Below are 17,300 nucleotides of genomic sequence, written 5' to 3'. Positions count from 1 at the left end.
GTGATGTTTTGGGTGGGGACCCATTTTCAGACTGATGGGGGGAGTGGGTGGGGGGGAGAAAGCTGGAAGAGAAAGGGGGCAGAACAAAGCCATCAAGTAAGAGATAAGACTTTTTACCTTCCATCACAGTGAGGAGGTGCCTGGAGAAGACTCACTGTGATGGATGTTTGTTAAATTTATGTAATTGTGTGTTTTGTTTGCTTTTTAATGCTATGACTGTATGGTAACGACATTTCGTTCAAATTTTTTGAATGACAAAAATTCAATTCAATTCAAGTGTTAGGTGGATAGACACAAAAAGCAGGAGTAACAATAGGTCAGGCAGCATCTCTGGAGACAAGGAATAGGGATATTTTGGGGCGACATTTCTTCAGACTGTGAGTTGGGGAGAGGGAAACGAGAAATATGAAAAGATATGTATAACAAATGAATGAAAGATATGCAAAGGAACAAATCAAAACCAGCAACGATGATGGAGCCCACAGTGATCTATTTTCATACCTCTCATTTCCCTCTCCCCGATTCTGTCTGAAGAAGGATCTCGACCCGAAACATCAGCCATTCATCAGATGCTGCCTGTTCCGCTTTTACTCCAGCATTTTGTGTCTATCTTTGGTGTAAACTAGCATTGGCTGTTCCTTCCTACACAAGTGATAGGCAGATACAGGTTAGAGGGTTTTTGATAGCTAGATGGTTGGACAAAGGCCAGAGATGAAAAGATTAAAGGTGAGCGATAAGGATAGAAGAGTTGTGAATTGTGAAAACAGAGAAAGGAATGTAGTTAGAAGGCGAGGGGGAGGGAAGGAGATGGATGTGAGTCCAGGTGGAGTACTGGGAAGAGTGGGGGGTAGAGATTTGGTAAATTGCCTAAATTGGAGAATTCAATGTTCATTTATTTGGTTGCACTACCCAAGTGGAATATGAGGTGCTGTTCCTCCATTTTGTGTGCAGTCTCACTCTGGTAATGGATGTGGCCCAAGACCTAAAGGTCAGTATGGGAATGGGAAGAGGAGTTAAAATGGTTAGTGACCAGGAGATACAGTAGTCCTTCATGGACCATGCGCTGGTGTTTGGCGAAGCCCTCGCTAAGTCCACACTTGGCCTCGCTGATGTAAAAGAGGACATATCGGAATCACTGATGCAGTAGATATGATTAGAAGAGATGCACGTGAGCCTCTGTTGCATCCAGAAGGACAGCTGACGTCCCTGGATGGGTACAGGGGAGGAGGTATAAGATCAGGTGTTACATCTCCTGAGGTATCAGTACCTGGGGAGGGGGAGCTTTTGGAGGGAAAGGATGTGAACCAAGGAGTTGCAGAGGGAACGGTCTCTGCAAAAGGCAGAGAGGGGTGAGGATGTGACTGGTGATAGGATAATGTTGGAGGTGGCCGAAATGTAGGAGAATAATGTGTTGGACGCGGAGGCTGGTAGAGCGAGATGTGGTGTGAATTTGGAAGCATGATCTGAAATCCTTGCACTGCCAGACATTGAGGGACTGTGTGGACACCCCTCAGACAAGGGACTAGTCATGACTAAGTGAACCACATGTATAGCAAGGGTGTGTAAGAAAGAACTGCAGACTCTGGTTTAAATCGAAGGTAGACACAAAATGCTGGAGTAACTCAGTGGGACAGGCAGCATCTCTGAAGAGAAGGAATGGGCAGCGTTTCGGGTCGAGACCCTTCTTCAGATCGATGTCAGGGGAGGGGGTGGGACAAAGATAGAATGTAGGCAGAGACAGTAAGACTGGTGGGTGAACTGGGAAGGGGAAGGGGATGGAGAGAAGGAAAGCAAGGGCTATCTGAAGTTAGAGATGTCAATGTTCATACCACTGGGGTGTAAGCTACCCAAGTGAAATATGAGGTGTTGTTCCTACAATTAGCGCTGGGCCTCACTTTGACAATGGACAGAAAGGTCAGATTGGGAATGGGAGGGGGAGTTGAAGTGCTGAGCAGAGTGTTTTGTTTAAAGATAAATGTGAATACTATTGAGTATTGAAGTATTGAATGTATCGGCACCAAGAAAGTATTATGTTTTTGCACAGGTTTTATTTTAAATATTTTTTTTATTCTGCATAGTTTATGTTTGAAATAAAATTAAGTTATGCAGCCACTTTGCCAAGTAAAACTGTTGTTGGAATGTATGTTATTCACACAATTTATAGTTATTACCTGTAAGTATTGCATGTGGATGTCCAAACGTGATAAAGTTTGAGTCTGTTACTTTTTCTGCCTTTTGATGAAGGGTTTTCAACCTGAAACATTACCTTTGTTCATCTTGCCACAGAAGTTGTCTGAACTGTTGAGTCTTTAAACAATTTTCCAATTCCACTTTGGAATGATTTTCACCAACTGTAAGGTTTGATGCAAAATTTGTATCTGATTTAACATTCTGTCCTAATACTTGTTTATTACCACGATCATAGCTGTCACAGTCCCACAAGGATAGATTTTAAAATGTATTTCAACTGCCGATTTGAACTTGCTGTTATTAGTATTTTGTCGTAAAAGAAGTAGAGATCCTGCTTTCAGAGTAGAAATAGGCCACTTCACATCATAAACGAGGCTAATTAAAATTCTTGTGTTTTGAGTTTTGGACAGGCTAGCTTTGGAAATATGTGATTTACAACCAAGTAAACAGGGACAATTCCACCAAGCAATGAGGGCTCCAAAATGCAAGAACTAAGCACTTTATAATCTAATAGCTTCTCACTTCTCTCCCCTTACAGCATCTCACCAAAACAAAAATCCATCACAGTATGTAAGCGTAATCAAGGTTGCCAATATTTTTTACTTGGGTGGATATAAGGTTATAAGGTGGCACCAAAACCTGGCGACTTTTGCATGCTGCCTCAGTGGACTATTGCTATGCCCTTTGTACTAATGTGCTTAGGAATGGCTTTACTGAACTGCAGGCAAAAAACATTTCACTGTACGACTGTACATGTGACAATAAAGAACCATTGAACATTGATGTGGAAAAGGCTGGATTTTGGAAGAACATTGTTGTAGGATTAAAGTGTGTCCTGTGAACAAGAATGGGCATACCCAAGTCTATTCAGGGCTTTAAGAATTTTTTTTAAATAAAATTATTGAAGTTATAAAAGCAACTTCACAAATGTTAGTAATTTCTTTGCTTAATATTGAGATTAAAAAACACAATTTATTCATGATTACCTTTGAATTACACCACTAATGTTTAATTTTTCAAATGAGCATTTTACCCTAGTTATTTCCAGAAGATGTAAAGAGAGTGCAACATTGATTTTGCCTGAATACCCACCCACTATGAATGCCCACTAACTATTTCACAACAATTTATTTTAAACTTGCATTTATCCTTTAGTTTTGTTCAGTGAATCAAAACTAAAATGGGGAGCAGTAATATGAATGGGGGACACAAACCAACCTCCTCATTTTAATGCCATTTAGATAAGGTTTGACCTTGCCAAGAATTTAGGTTATAGAAATTCTGACCAACAGAAAATAATCTTTGTTTGTAAAAGACAGAATTACACTGACTGAATTGATAAAGTGGGGGCATGTTGGTGAGAGAACAACTATAAATGAAACGCTAATAAATGTCTGTACTAAATTCAAAATTGTTGATGCCTTCAAACGAAGGTACAAAGAATTATTAAAGTAAATGCATAAAGGAATATATGGGAATAAATTGGTGAAAATAATATTTTAATGAACTTGATGCAATGAAGAGTAAGTGCAATGATGGCCAGTGAGAACTGTTAAAAGAAATGGAAAAGTTATGTGATTTCCAAATTCCTGGACCAGTCTCACCTGGTTCAGGAACAACACTGGGATTGTCAAACGGGCCCATCAGCGACTGCACTACCTGAGGAAACTCAAACAGGTCTCACTCCCCACCAACATCCTCAGGACTTTTTACAGGGGCACGGTGGAGTCTGTACTTACGTACTGCATGAACACGTGGTACTCTAACTGTAACTGCTCAGACAGGAAGTCTCTGCAGAGGGTAGTGAGGGGAGCAGAGAGGATCATTGGCGTCTCGCTACCCTCAGTACAAGAACTGTTCCAGAGCCGCTGCCTGAAAAAAGCACTGAGCATAGCAAAGGACAGACTGCACCCACTCCACACACATCTAGATCTCCTGCCATCAGGAAAGAGATACCGGAGCATCAAAGCCCGGACAACAAGACTGCTAAACAGCTTCCTTCCACAGGCTGTGAGGCTGCTAAACAGTCACTCCACCTGATTCTGCTGCTTTTGCACTGACAATTTAATAATTGGCACTGAGTAATAACTCTGGCACTGGCTCAGGCCACTTAAATCAGCAGCCCTGGACATGTTATGACTGTTTTTTACTTGTATTTTTAATGTTGCTGTTTTTACCTGCACTTTTTTAAACTATTCGTACTGTTTTATCAGGAACTGGATTGCTTTTTGTCGTTTTTTATGCGTGAAATGTTTAAGTTTTTATGTGCGATGCTCCGGTATTCCCTGGGAATTGTCTTCTCATTTTGCACTGTACAACTGTTGCTTTGCAAGATGACAATAAAGGATGATAATGTTAATGATAATGAAATTTAAGGAAAATGCACGTAACAGCAGGAGAGGAAGTACCAGAACAAGACTGACCAACTAATTCTGACAGAAATACTGCAAAAGTTACAAAGACTGAAAAGGTTGACAAGGAAGACAGCAAAAGTAACTGTGGTAAGGGAAAAACAGAGAATAAAAATATGAAACGGAGTGGGAAGAACCAAAGAAAAAACAAAATAACTTGCCCAAGGCCAAAATGAACCATTGAGCAAAAACAAAAGAAAACTATTTGAACTATAAATTAAAGGAAGCAGAAGCAAAAGCAGCCAGCAGCCGAGAACTAATGGAATGTTACAAACCAAACTTTAAACTGAGTGGAAGAAAAGGATTTTATAAAACAGAATTATAAGCTATAAAATTATAAAAATTTAAAGAAATGGTTAAAGGAGAACCCAAAACTAATTTCATAATATTTCTAGAAATTATGGGAAAAGCAAAAAAATAAAAGTAAATTTGAATATTGTTAGACAAAATAAGGGAAGTAAATTCTAAATGTCATTACATTAAAATGCAAACCACTGAAGGAGTTAGAGAACATGCCAGTCAAAAAACCCAAAAAGAAAACACAACGGCTTAAACAAATTAGAAATGTTGGAATTGGTTAATCAAGATGACAGGTAGGAATGGAGAAAGAGACATTGAAGTAACAGCTTGATTAAACTATAAAAAGGAAAGAAATGATGGCGGTTGACTAGAAAAATCCAGAAGGTATAAAAAATAGGAAAATTCATCATTATTGATATATCTGGAGTAACTGTGGTAGGGAAAACCCAAGAATAAAAATATGAAATGGAGAGGAAAGAACCAAAGAGAAAACAAAATAAAATAATAGGTGACGTTTCGGGCCGAGACCCTTCTTCAGATTGAGAGTCAGGGGAAAGGAAAACCTTTCACTTTTCCCTGACTCTCAGTCTGAAGTAGGACCTCGACCCAAAACGTCACCCATTCTTTTTCTCCATAAATGATGCCTGACCCACTGAGTTACTCCAGCTTTTTGTGTCTATCTTTGGTTTAAGCTGGCATCTATAGTTCCCCCCTACACATTATTGATAAATCACTTGGCAGAATCGGTTTCATCTCAGTCTGCAATCTACAAATTGTAGCAAAGACCACATGAAAGAAAAAAACTTGCATTTATATGGTCGTTTGCCCTTTTGACAATCTTGGGTTATCTTAAAATACCTTAAAGCCAACAAAGTACATGTGAAGTATAGGCAGGGCAGCCAATTTGCACCAAGCAAGATCTCACAAACAGCAATATGATTTTTCAGGAATTGTTCCGCAGAATTCAACTTGTCAGCTAATTCACGTTTCGAAATTCAATTTTATTGCTAAAGTTATGCTTTTTTTTTTAACAGTCACGCAGTTCTATGGTTTTGTTTGTGACAAAAGCTGTTGCTCCTTCTTCAGTAGCCGGTAAAGGAAGTGATGCATCATAGTCACAATCTCCCTGAACACCTGACATCAATGTCTTCACTTCACTTCCTTCAACGGGACAATTGGAAATGTAAAGTTCCACAAACTGTTCCAATTGTTCAATGGTCCAATGCTCCAATGCTCTCAGGATCTCAGGTCCACACAAGCTTCTTCACCACGACAAGGTGACAATCCACGGAGAAATCTTTATAATGGAATTGGTATTAGGTGTTTTTTTCTGTGACCATTCTCTCATTTCATGCAGGGCTTGCAATAATCGGATACTGTACCTGTTCCTGCTGGACACACTTGCAGATCTGTGAAGGCAAGCAATGACATTTTCTGATCAGATAGATTTAATATTCACTAGACCAAGCGCAGACCCGTTGGGTCTGTTCCCCCAACGTGCGGTTGTGGGGGGGGGGGAGGCGGCATGCAGCGTCACACACACTAACTATCCCCCACCCCCCCCCCCCCGCACTTACGCTAATTACCCCCCTTGATATTATATTAATATTATTAATTTGCTCCTTTTACCCCATAACCACCCTATCTACTGATGCATAGCCCCCAACTTGCAGTCACATCTAGAGGGGGGGAGGGGGGGGTAGAGAGTGAGGGCAGAGAGAGAAGGGGCAGAGACACAGAGAGAGGGGCAAGAGGGAGAGGGGGTGGCGAGCAGAAGAGGGAGGGTGGGTGAGAGGGGAAAGGTGGGGGTGGAGGGGAGGAGAGAGAGAGGGTGAGAGTGGGGGGGAGAGAGGGGGGGAGAGGTGAGGGGAGGGGGGAGAAGGAGGGGAGAAGGGAGGGGAGAAGGGAGGGGGAGAAGGGAGGGGGAGAGGGGAGGGAGAGAGGTGAGGGGAGGTGGAGAGGTGAGGGGAGGTGGGGAGCAGGGAGCGTGGAGGGAAGGGGGTAGGGGTGTGTGGAGGGGAGGGGGGTTTAGGGGAGGGACGGTGGGGGAGGGGATGGAGGGGAGGAGGGGGAGAAAAAGAGGGTAGTAAGAGGAGAAGGGGGGGGGGAGGAGAGGGGGGGAGAGGAGAGGGGGGGGAAGAGGAGAGTGGTGGGGAGAGGAGAGGGGGGGGGAGAGGAGAGGGGGGGGGAGAGGAGGGGGGGGGGGAGAGGAGAAGGGGGGAGAGAGAGTGCCTTTTTATTTCAACCCAAACCCCCCAATCAACCATTTGCAGGCAGTGCTTTTTTACTTTAACCATATTTTCATTTTCAAACCACATTAAGGGTACTTACTCACAGTTGTGTGGACATGTGTTCAGTTTTATTCACAGCTCAGAGAAACGTGACCCTCTGCCTTCCTCCAGCTTGCAGACTAATTGAGGCACACCACTTCCTGGTTTTATAGTCCATCCCCCCTGCCGCCAGCGGGGGCAGCAGAGAGAATGGGGAATTTTGTAAAATCATTAATATCTCTGTCATTTTTCATCGACTGGAAAAATCCTCGGCACACATGCGGCGGAGGGGGGCTCTGAGCGAGGTGGCCAAAAATGACGGCCGTAGGTCGCGGCGTTCTCTCAGAAATCGCAGTACAGATCGCCAAAACCGGTCAAGAACAGACTTTTAGTAATATATAGATTACTGAGGCTTATTAGATTTAATGCACAAATAGAATGCTAAATAAAGATTATGAAATAAAGTTGGAATTAAGGGAGATAAGAAACAGAAAAAATATATAAATAATGTATGCATTTTAAATTCTCCGCCATTGATTTTCTTGGGAGAAAGCACTTGTCAAAGCCAGATAAGTTGTTCTTCATATATTATCCTGTTAAAAACTTTAGCAATGCAAAAAAATAGTAATTTCAGTTGGAATTGATTAAAATATTTAAAATAAATAAAGTCCAAAACCATATTCATGAGAGCAGTTAAAATGAATTGGACATATATATGAGAAAATAAGGGGAAGTGTATGTAACTACAGCAGGAAACTAGATTTCATATCTTGCAGGGTATGCTTTAATGTAGGGAATGATAAAGCTTTAAAATAAGTTGCCAGCTCATGCAGCAAGCAAATATTGATTGAAAGCTTTTGAAAGTGTGGAATATATTTCTATGGAAGATTGCTGTTACGTATTGCAAAACGAAATGATGATATTTGGTTAATTACATGGTTTATCTTATTTTCTGCAAATTGTTATCTTGGAATTAGCTTTTACTTAACATCAAATACTTATACAAATAAAATCGATTCATGAACAAAAACACAAATGATGTGCTAAAGAAAATAAATTGTAAGTCATATTCCGAAGTCGCAGAGAGGAGAGTGATGAACCAGACAATGATTTTAAACCCACAGTAAAATGGTATTAATCCTAGAATATGCCATAAAAGGACAGCAAAGACATTAATAGTAATAACATAGAAAACATAAAAAATAGGTGCAGGAGTATGCCATTCGGCCCTTCGAGCCTGCACCGCCATTCGATATGATCATGGCTGATCATCCAACTCAGTATCCTATCCCTGCCTTCTCTCCATACCCCCTGATCCCTTTAGCCACAAGGGCCACATCTAACTCCCTCTTAAATATAGCCAATGAACTGGCCTCAACTACCTTCTGTGGCAGAGAATTCCACAGATTCACCACTCTCTGTGTAAAAAATGATTTTCTCATCTCGGTCCTAAAAGACTTCCCTCTTATCCTTAAACTGTGACCCCTAGTTCTGGACTTCCCCAACATTGGGAATAATCTTCCTGCATCTAGCCTGTCCAACCCCTTAAGAATTTTGTAAGTTTCTATAAGAAAACTTTAGTTTTCCTGTTTAGTTTCTATAACTAAACAGGAGTCAAATTAAAAGTAGCAGTGTCAGTAAGTTCGATGTGGCTGTGTCTGCCTCGGTTTGTTAGCATTCAGTATTTACAAAGGGAGTCCACATGACATGCATTCAAGCAACCCTCGTAGAGTTAACCACCTAATCCTGACTGACATAAATGCAGAGTTGACAGAGAACAACACTGATTTAAAGATCCATCTGTTGCATAAAATGTTCAACAGAAGAACATCCACTCCCCACATGAATGTAACCCCTTCCATGACACACTGGTCAACCTGAGGAGTACCTTCAGCAGCAGACTGGTTCCACCAAGATGCAGGACAGAACGCCACAGGCGATCCCTCTTCCCTGTGGCTATCAAACTTTACAATGTCTCCCCCTTCTGTCGTGGGGTAGACTGGGGTAGACTGAGATTTACTCCCCCCCCCTTCTTGTGCTGGAAAACATACAGCGTTCTCAGTAACATGTTAACTATTTTTGCTCTCGAACTCAATGGTGCAGAATACTCCCTGAGTACTATTGTGCACCGATTGCAGGTTGACTTTGCCCTCCATCCCCGGCATTGACATACGCTCATACTTACTGTGTAGCACAGGCAGGCAGGGGTCGCGCCCTGCCATTGACACAACGGAGTTCGCACGGTTTGCAGACGTGCTTTATCACAGTAAAATGACTTGGGGCACTCCGAGCCACGCGGTCAAAAGAACTTGCTCTGAACACAAAACACACGCTTCTTTTTTTCTATGCTGTAGAAATGGCGAGAGCAACCAGTGCGTTTCAATGAAAGTCGCTATCGAAAGAGCAGCGGGATTTCCCTCTTAAGCTCTCTGGGGTTTTTTTTAATATGCTATCATTTGTGTATCACGTAATTGTATTCCTTAATCACAAAATATTTTTAAACCAGGTTACTGAAATGTTTCAAGAAATGTAATATTTCGTCCTTTCCATTCGTGGTCCAAATATAAACAACTCCAAAAAATATATAAAAACATATAGGACAGGTAAAGGGTTATTAATTTTAATTCTGGGTTGTTTAAATTGTTTTTTTTCTCGCAGTTTTAATAAGAAGGTCGCCACCTAGCGCTGCGGTTGCAAGCAAGTTTCGCCTCATGTAGCCAACATGTCAGCGCCATCTGCCGAAGGGCCACCGGGTGCCGGATGACTTACTTCCCCTTCCCTCGTGAATCCGACCAGAATCCCAAACTCTTCCAGCGATGGGGCTGGGAATGGCAAGCTCTTACACCGATGGGGTAGTAAGGGGACCGCAAACTCTTCCACCTTCAAGGTATGAAGTACCTGACAGGGTGGCAGGTGGATGGATAATCGAACAAGCTCTTGCCTTCCATCTGACCATCATCACAATCTTTTCACATAGTCTGTTATCAAATTATTAAACTTTATCCGATCCTTTCTGGAATCCTATAGCAGGTATTCTTAGTTTGCAAATTGTTATAATACCATTGACTCTATCGGATAAAAATCATAAATATTTTCCTTTAATTTACACCAATGAATCATCCCTGCACTGGAATGCATTGCACCAAAAATCGGATTTTTCTTACATTTTATCATTCTGTGAGACTTAACAAAATGATTGAACACCTTGAAGATCCATTTTTAACTCCAGACGCTCTACTAAATTTACTAGCAACACATATTTTCCTAACTATATTTTCTATATTCCCTCATTGCCCTTGTCCATCCTTCTTTTCAATTATTGAGTGACTGCGGTATTTTCTCATAGGACGGAAACATTTCTAAATTAACAGATTTATTATGCATCCATTAGACTTTAATCCACTTTCTTTAAAATCCTTGGAAATACAACATATTCCTGGGACATTTCACTTTTTCCTGTCGGGTCTCCGTTGTCGTTGGGGCCTAGCACCATGGAGCGGCCTCTAGCTGGAACGACCTGGGGGCTCCAGCCGCGGAGCTGCGGTCTTACCATCATGGGGCTGGCCGGCCTCGAGCGTGGGGAGCGGTGGTGGCTCGCTGCTGCGGGCAGACCCGGAGCTCGGAGGCTCCAGCTGCAGCCGCAGGTCCGGTGGACTGGAACATCGGGAGCTCGCGGGTCCGGGTGAGAGATCGCTTTTCGGAGCTCCCGCAACGCGACTTCTCCAGCCCGTGTCGCGGGGTTGGAACGACCGGGAGCGGGGCCGTACGTCGCCCGGCGCGGCTTTAATGGCCGCGGGACATTCCAGCACTCGCCGGGGGCTCCAACTTCGTGACTTTTAGACCGGGAGCGGGGCCGTACATCGCCCGGCGCGGCCTAAAATGGCCGTGGGACTCATCATCGCCCGCCTGGGGCTTCAACATCGATAGAGAAATGGAGAACGGGGAGAGAAAAGACTTTGCCTTCCATCACAGTGAGGAGGAGGTTCACTGTGATGGATGTTTGTGTAAATTGAATTGTTTGTATGTTTTGTAGGAATTGTCTTTGTTTGTATGGCTGTGGAAACGGAGTTTCGTTTGAGCCTCACTGAGGTTCAAATGACATGTAATAAATATTTTGATTCTGATGACTTCTTTTTTGCTATTTAGCTCACAATTTTAGTGAATTCATTTCCTTCAGTAATAATTTCCTTGCCATGTTCAGCATTTCATACTCTAGTGTAAATATACATGCAAAATGATCATTTAATGCATTTACCATGTCACTGGCATCTATCTTTAAGGGATCGATATTGCCCTTTCCCATCCTATATACTTAAAACTCTGATCTTGGATGTGTGTGTGTTTGTATAATCACGTCTGCTTGAAAAAACAACCCCCGACAGTAAATTGTTTACATATTCCTGTAGAATTTTATCCCGTGGATTCCGAAATTGCCTCATCTGAAAAATTCATGCTTTATTTCTCGAGTTATTTATGAAAATGTTCAAAAATTTCAAACAACTTAGAAATTGAAAACTGCTGGCTTTGGCTGATGACGTGATTACGTCACAATGGCTGCACGTTGTGTTCACACGCTGCGAATCATGTCGCCCGCCCAAGCCGCTCGCAAGACCTTAGAAAAAACCCCGCTATCTTCTTGCTCGCGCTGCGAGTGACGTCACCCCCCCCAAACCCTTCAAAATCTACCCCCCTCCCTCTCTGCCCCCATCACGCTCCCTCTCTGAACCCCCACCCCCCCCCCCCCCCCCCAACGGGTAGGGGATGGGTGCATTTTGCAACCAGGAGATAGGGATTATTGCATTCGGGGAACATCCCTCCCCTCTGACGACGCGCCCGCCCCCAAACCCTCAAACTCTACCCCCCTCCCTCTCTGTCCCCCTCAAGCTCTCTCTCGCCCCCCCTCTCTCCCTCCCCCCTCCATCTCTGTGCCTCTGTGTCCCTCTCTGTGCCTCTGTGTCCCACTCTGTCCCCCTCCGTGTCCCTCTCTGCCTCTGTGTCCCTCTCTCTCTAGCCGCGCCTGCGAGTTGGGGCCTATGCGTGAGTGGATATGGCGGGGGATGGGGTAAAAGGAGTGAATTCATAATATTAATATAATATCAATACGGGTGGTTAGTGTGTGTATAGAGGTGGTTAGCATGTGTGCGTGTGGGGGGGGGGGTTGGTTAGCGTGTGCGTGTGATGCAGCAGGCTGCCCCCTCCCCCATCAACTGCGCGTTGGGGGGACGGGACCCAACGGGTCCCATTTGGTCTCGTAATATATAAAAATGATCTTTGCTGATATTGAGAAATTCTGAATTATTTTCATACTCTCTTTTTGTAGTCCTTGCTTTTTTTCGCTACTCTTCTTTGCATATGCCCCAGTTCTGAGTAACTGCATAAAAAAATCTTTGTACATACTCTTCATTTAATTTTAAATATATGGAGTTTTCTAGCATTAAGCTTATTCACCTTTGGTAGGTGTCACATGAAAGTTGAGCAGGAATCCCAAACTTGATGGTACATGTAAGCAAATGTTGGCAGATGCACAGTAAGTCCAAAAGAAAGAGAACTTTGTTTATCATAACCACAAAACTCATTGCATGTGCAGAATCCAATAGGACAAGTTTGGGTCACCATCATCAAATACTTTAGATCCAATAGTATTCATCTTATTTAAACATCTAAGCTTGTAATATCACTTGTAATATGAGGTGCCCCTTAGTTCACCAAAACTGCGCCACGACCCGTAAAAATGTGTAAAACAGCAGTTTCAGATTCCCCCCTTTCTAAACACTGGTATTTTATAAGCAACACAGTTGTATTCATGGCAATAAATGTTTAATAACCAGGTCAGGTGCAACTTGTACCCTTACTATTTCTAAAATTATTTTACTTAATTCTAAATCAGACATAAAGGAGGTCTCATTCACTCATTTTTAATTCATGAAGAGTAATTGGGATGCCAGAAGTCTTTCAGAAGGGTTCAAAGGTCAGTTTATTGCCTGTACCAATTAAGGTACAGTGAAACTCAAATTACCATACAGCCATCCTAAAAAAAAGCAACAAGACACACAACTACATAACATTTAATATAAACATCCACCACAGCGGATTCCTCACATTCCTCATTGTGATGGAAGGCAACAACATCTAATTTTCTTCCTCTTTATTCTCCCGCGGTCGGGGCAGTCGAAATATCCACAGTTGGGGGCGATCGAAGTTCCCACGTCGAGGCGGTCAAAGCTCCTGCGACTTGGAGCTCCCGAAGTCGGTCTCTAACCAGGGACTGCGAGCACCGCAATGTTAAAGTCCGCAGGCTCCCGCGGTTGGACCTCCAAGATCGATCCACGACAGGGATCGCCAGCTCAACGATGTTAAGTCCTGCAGGCTCTCTTGGTTGGAGCTCCCAAAGTTGATCTCCAGCAAGAGGCCGCCAACTCCACGATGTTAGGCCGCAGTGCGGACAGAGATACGATACGGGAAAAAATCGCATCTCCGTCAAGGTAAGAGCTTTAACAAAGTTTCCCCCAACCCCACCCCCCACATAAAGAACACTAAAACATGCATTTAACACATACTATAAAACAATAAAGAAGGAAGAGGCGAGATAGACTGTTGGTAAGGCAGCCATTGAGGGCGCCACCTGGTGGTTTGTTGTCACGTGAGGTGAAGACACTTGAAATTGCTCATACTAAAGGTTACTTGAAGCAAATAAGATAAGAGGTTGCTTATAATATAGTGATACAGCGTGGAAACATACTCTTCGGCCCAACCTGCCCACACTGTCCAACATGTCCCAGTTACATTAGGTCCATATCCCACCAAACCTGTCCTAGCCATGTACCTGTCTGTTTCTTAAACGTTGTGATAGTCCCAGCCTCAACTACCTCCTCTGGCAGCTTGTTCCATACACCCACCACCCTCTGTGTAAAAATGTTACCCCTCAGATTCCTATTAAATCTTTTCCCCTCTCCTTAAACTTATGTCCTCTGGACCTCGATTCACTTACTCTGGGCAAGAGACTGTGCATCTACCCGATCTATTCATCTCATGATTTTGTACACCTCTATAAGATCACCGTTCATCCACCAGTGCTCCATGGAATAGAGACACAGCCTACTCAACCTCTCCCTATAGCTCACGCCCTCTAATCCTGGCAACATCCTCGTAAATCTCCTCTGTACCCTTTCCAGCTTGATAACATCTTTCCTATAACGGTGCCCAGAACTGAACTGAATTGAACACAATACTCCAAATGTGGCCTCACCAATGCCTTATACACCTGCAACATGACCTCCAAACCTCTATACTCAATACTTTGACTGATGAAGGCCAATGTGCCGAAATCCTTTTTGACCACCCTATCTACCTGTCAATAGACCAACTGATAATCAATGGGGAACCTGTGGAAAATGCCACAAGATGTACCTATCTTGGCAGCGTGTTCACAGTAGATGGAGATGTAGAGGTCAACATCAATTGGTAAAGCTGCATCAGTCTTCAGACGAATGCAGCCAATATGGTCTAGTGGCGGGATATCCAAGATGCTAAAAGTCAAGCTCTTCCAGTCCATTGTCCTCCCTACAGCCCTCTATGCCAGTGAGACATGGAAAATCAATGTGAAGATGAAAAATAAATTGGATGCATTCCAACAACGCTGCTTGAGGAAGATCCTGCAGACTAGCTACAGAGACCACATCACAAACAAAGAGATCTACCGTGAAACTGCAACAAAGCCTCTCAGCCAGGACATAGAGATACGCAGGATGACATTTGCAGGACATGTACTCAGAATGTCACCAGAACGTGCACTTACGTGCAATGACATGGCAACCTGACGGCAGAAGGAAAAGAGGCCAACCAAAACTCACATGGAGGCGAACATTCCAGAAGGATTTGGAAGCCCGGGACGCAAGCCTAACGAGGGTGGAAGACGTTGCACAAAGCCGAACAGAATGGCGAAAGCTTGCTGCCCAATGCACTCAACAGTGTGGGAGGAACTAAGTCTAAGTAAGTATCTACCTGTGATTCCACCCTCAAGGGACCATGCACCTGCACTCCTAGATCCCTCTGCTCTACAACACTCCCCAGAGCCCTATCATTCACTGTGTAGATCTTGCCCATATTAAAATGCAACACCTAACAATTTTAATCCAATGTTCAAATGTCAACCACATCCATAAAAGGGAATTATGTTCTCTTTTCATGCATAATGGAGGGGCTAAGTATCTTTTCCCAATGATTATTACTACCATCAAGGAAGTTTGAGGAGGTGATTTTGCAGGACAAATCAACCAGCCAGTGGATTAACAAAGTTGTAAAGCTTTGTACTATTGCCCGAGTCCAGTGGGTCTTGAGATTTGTGTAGGTTTAACAGTGTGTGTAAGGAGGAGATGTTTTTCCTTGTTGTAGAATAAAGGGTCATTGATTAAAAATAAAGGACCGCCTATTATACAGAGATGAGTTGAAATCTTTTCTTTGAAAGGGTCATTAATCTTTGAAGGTACACAAAAAAGCTGGAGAAACTCAGCGGGTGCAGCGGCATCTATGGAGTGAAGGAAATAGGCAACGTTTCGGGCCGAAACCCTTCTTCAGATCTTTAATTTTTTGAAACTCTCTTCTGCTAAGGGTGGTGGAAGCAAAGTCCTTGAACATTTTTAAGGTGGAGGTAGATATATTTTTGATAAGCCAAGGTTCTGAAAATTTATTGCAGGTAGATGGAAACATGAAGTTGAGGTTGGAATCAGATCAGCCAAGATGCTTTTAATTGGCAAATAGCTTGAGTGACTACTATATTCTGTTGAGCTGAAGCAAAGCAAGAATTTCATTGTCCTATCTGGGACACATGACAATAAACTCTCTTGAATCTTGAATCTTGACCAAGTCCCACTACTTAAGCCCCTGTCCCACGATGCGAGTTTACCCAAGAGCTCTCCCGAGTTTAAAATAAAAATCAAACACGTGGTACTTCATCACGAGTATTTTTTTACTCTTGGAAATTTTTCACATTGTTGAAAAAACTTCACGAGTTTCCGCGTTTCCCGAGTAGATGCCGTTAGCATTACGAGACATCCACGAGCTCTGACGTACCTGCTACATTCATTCTACGTACTTACCACGAGTTTGATTTTTTGGATTTGTGCCTGGAAGGTCATGTTTGACTAATCTTCTTGAATTTTTTGAAGAGGTTACTCGGGAAATTGATGAGGGTAAAGCAGTGGATGTTGTATATATGGACTTCAGTAAGGCCTTTGACAAGTTTCCTCGTGGAAGGTTGGTTAAGAAGGTTCAATTGTTGGGTATTAATGGTGGAGTAGCAAGATGGATTCAACAGTGGCTGAATGGGAGATGCCAAAGAGTAATGGTGGATGGCTGTTTGTCAGGTTGGAGGCCAGTGACTAGTGGGGTGCCACAGGGATCTGTGTTGGGTCCACTGTTGTTTGTCATGTACATCAATGATCTGGATGATGGTGTGGTAAATTGGATTAGTAAGTATGCAGATGATACTAAGATAGGTGGTGTTGTGGATAATGAAGTAGATTTTCAAAGTCTACAGAGAGATTTAGGCCATTTGGAAGAGTGGGCTGAAAGATGGCAGATGGAGTTTAATGCTGATAAGTGTGAGGTGCTACATCTTGGCAGGACAAATCAAAATAGGACGTACTGTACATGGTAAATGGTAGTGAATTGAGGAATGCAGTTGAACAGAGGGATCTAGGAATAACTGTGCACAGTTCCCTGAAGGTGGAATCTCATGTAGATAGGGTGGTAAAGAAAGCTTTTGGTGTGCTGACCTTTATAAATCAGAGCATTGTGTATAGAAGTTGGGATGTAATGTTAAAATTGTACAAGGCATTGGTGAGGCCAATTCTGGAGTATGGTGTACAATTTTGGTCGCCTAATTATAGGAAGGATGTCAACAAAATAGAGAGAGTACAGAGGAGATTTACTAGAATGTTGCCTGGGTTTCAGCAACTAAGTTACAGAGAAAGGTTGAACAAGTTAGGTCTTTATTCTTTGGAGCGCAGAAGGTTAAGGGGGGACTTGATAGAGGTCTTTAAAATGATGAGAGGGATAGACAGAGTTGACGTGGATAAGCTTTTCCCACTGAGAGTAGGGAAGATTCAAACAAGAGGACATTACTTGAGAA

The sequence above is a fragment of the Amblyraja radiata genome, chromosome 22 (genome assembly GCF_010909765.2).
Source record: "Amblyraja radiata isolate CabotCenter1 chromosome 22, sAmbRad1.1.pri, whole genome shotgun sequence".
In the NCBI taxonomy this organism is placed as follows: Eukaryota; Metazoa; Chordata; class Chondrichthyes; order Rajiformes; family Rajidae; genus Amblyraja; species Amblyraja radiata.
This window is presented reverse-complemented; position numbering follows the sequence as displayed.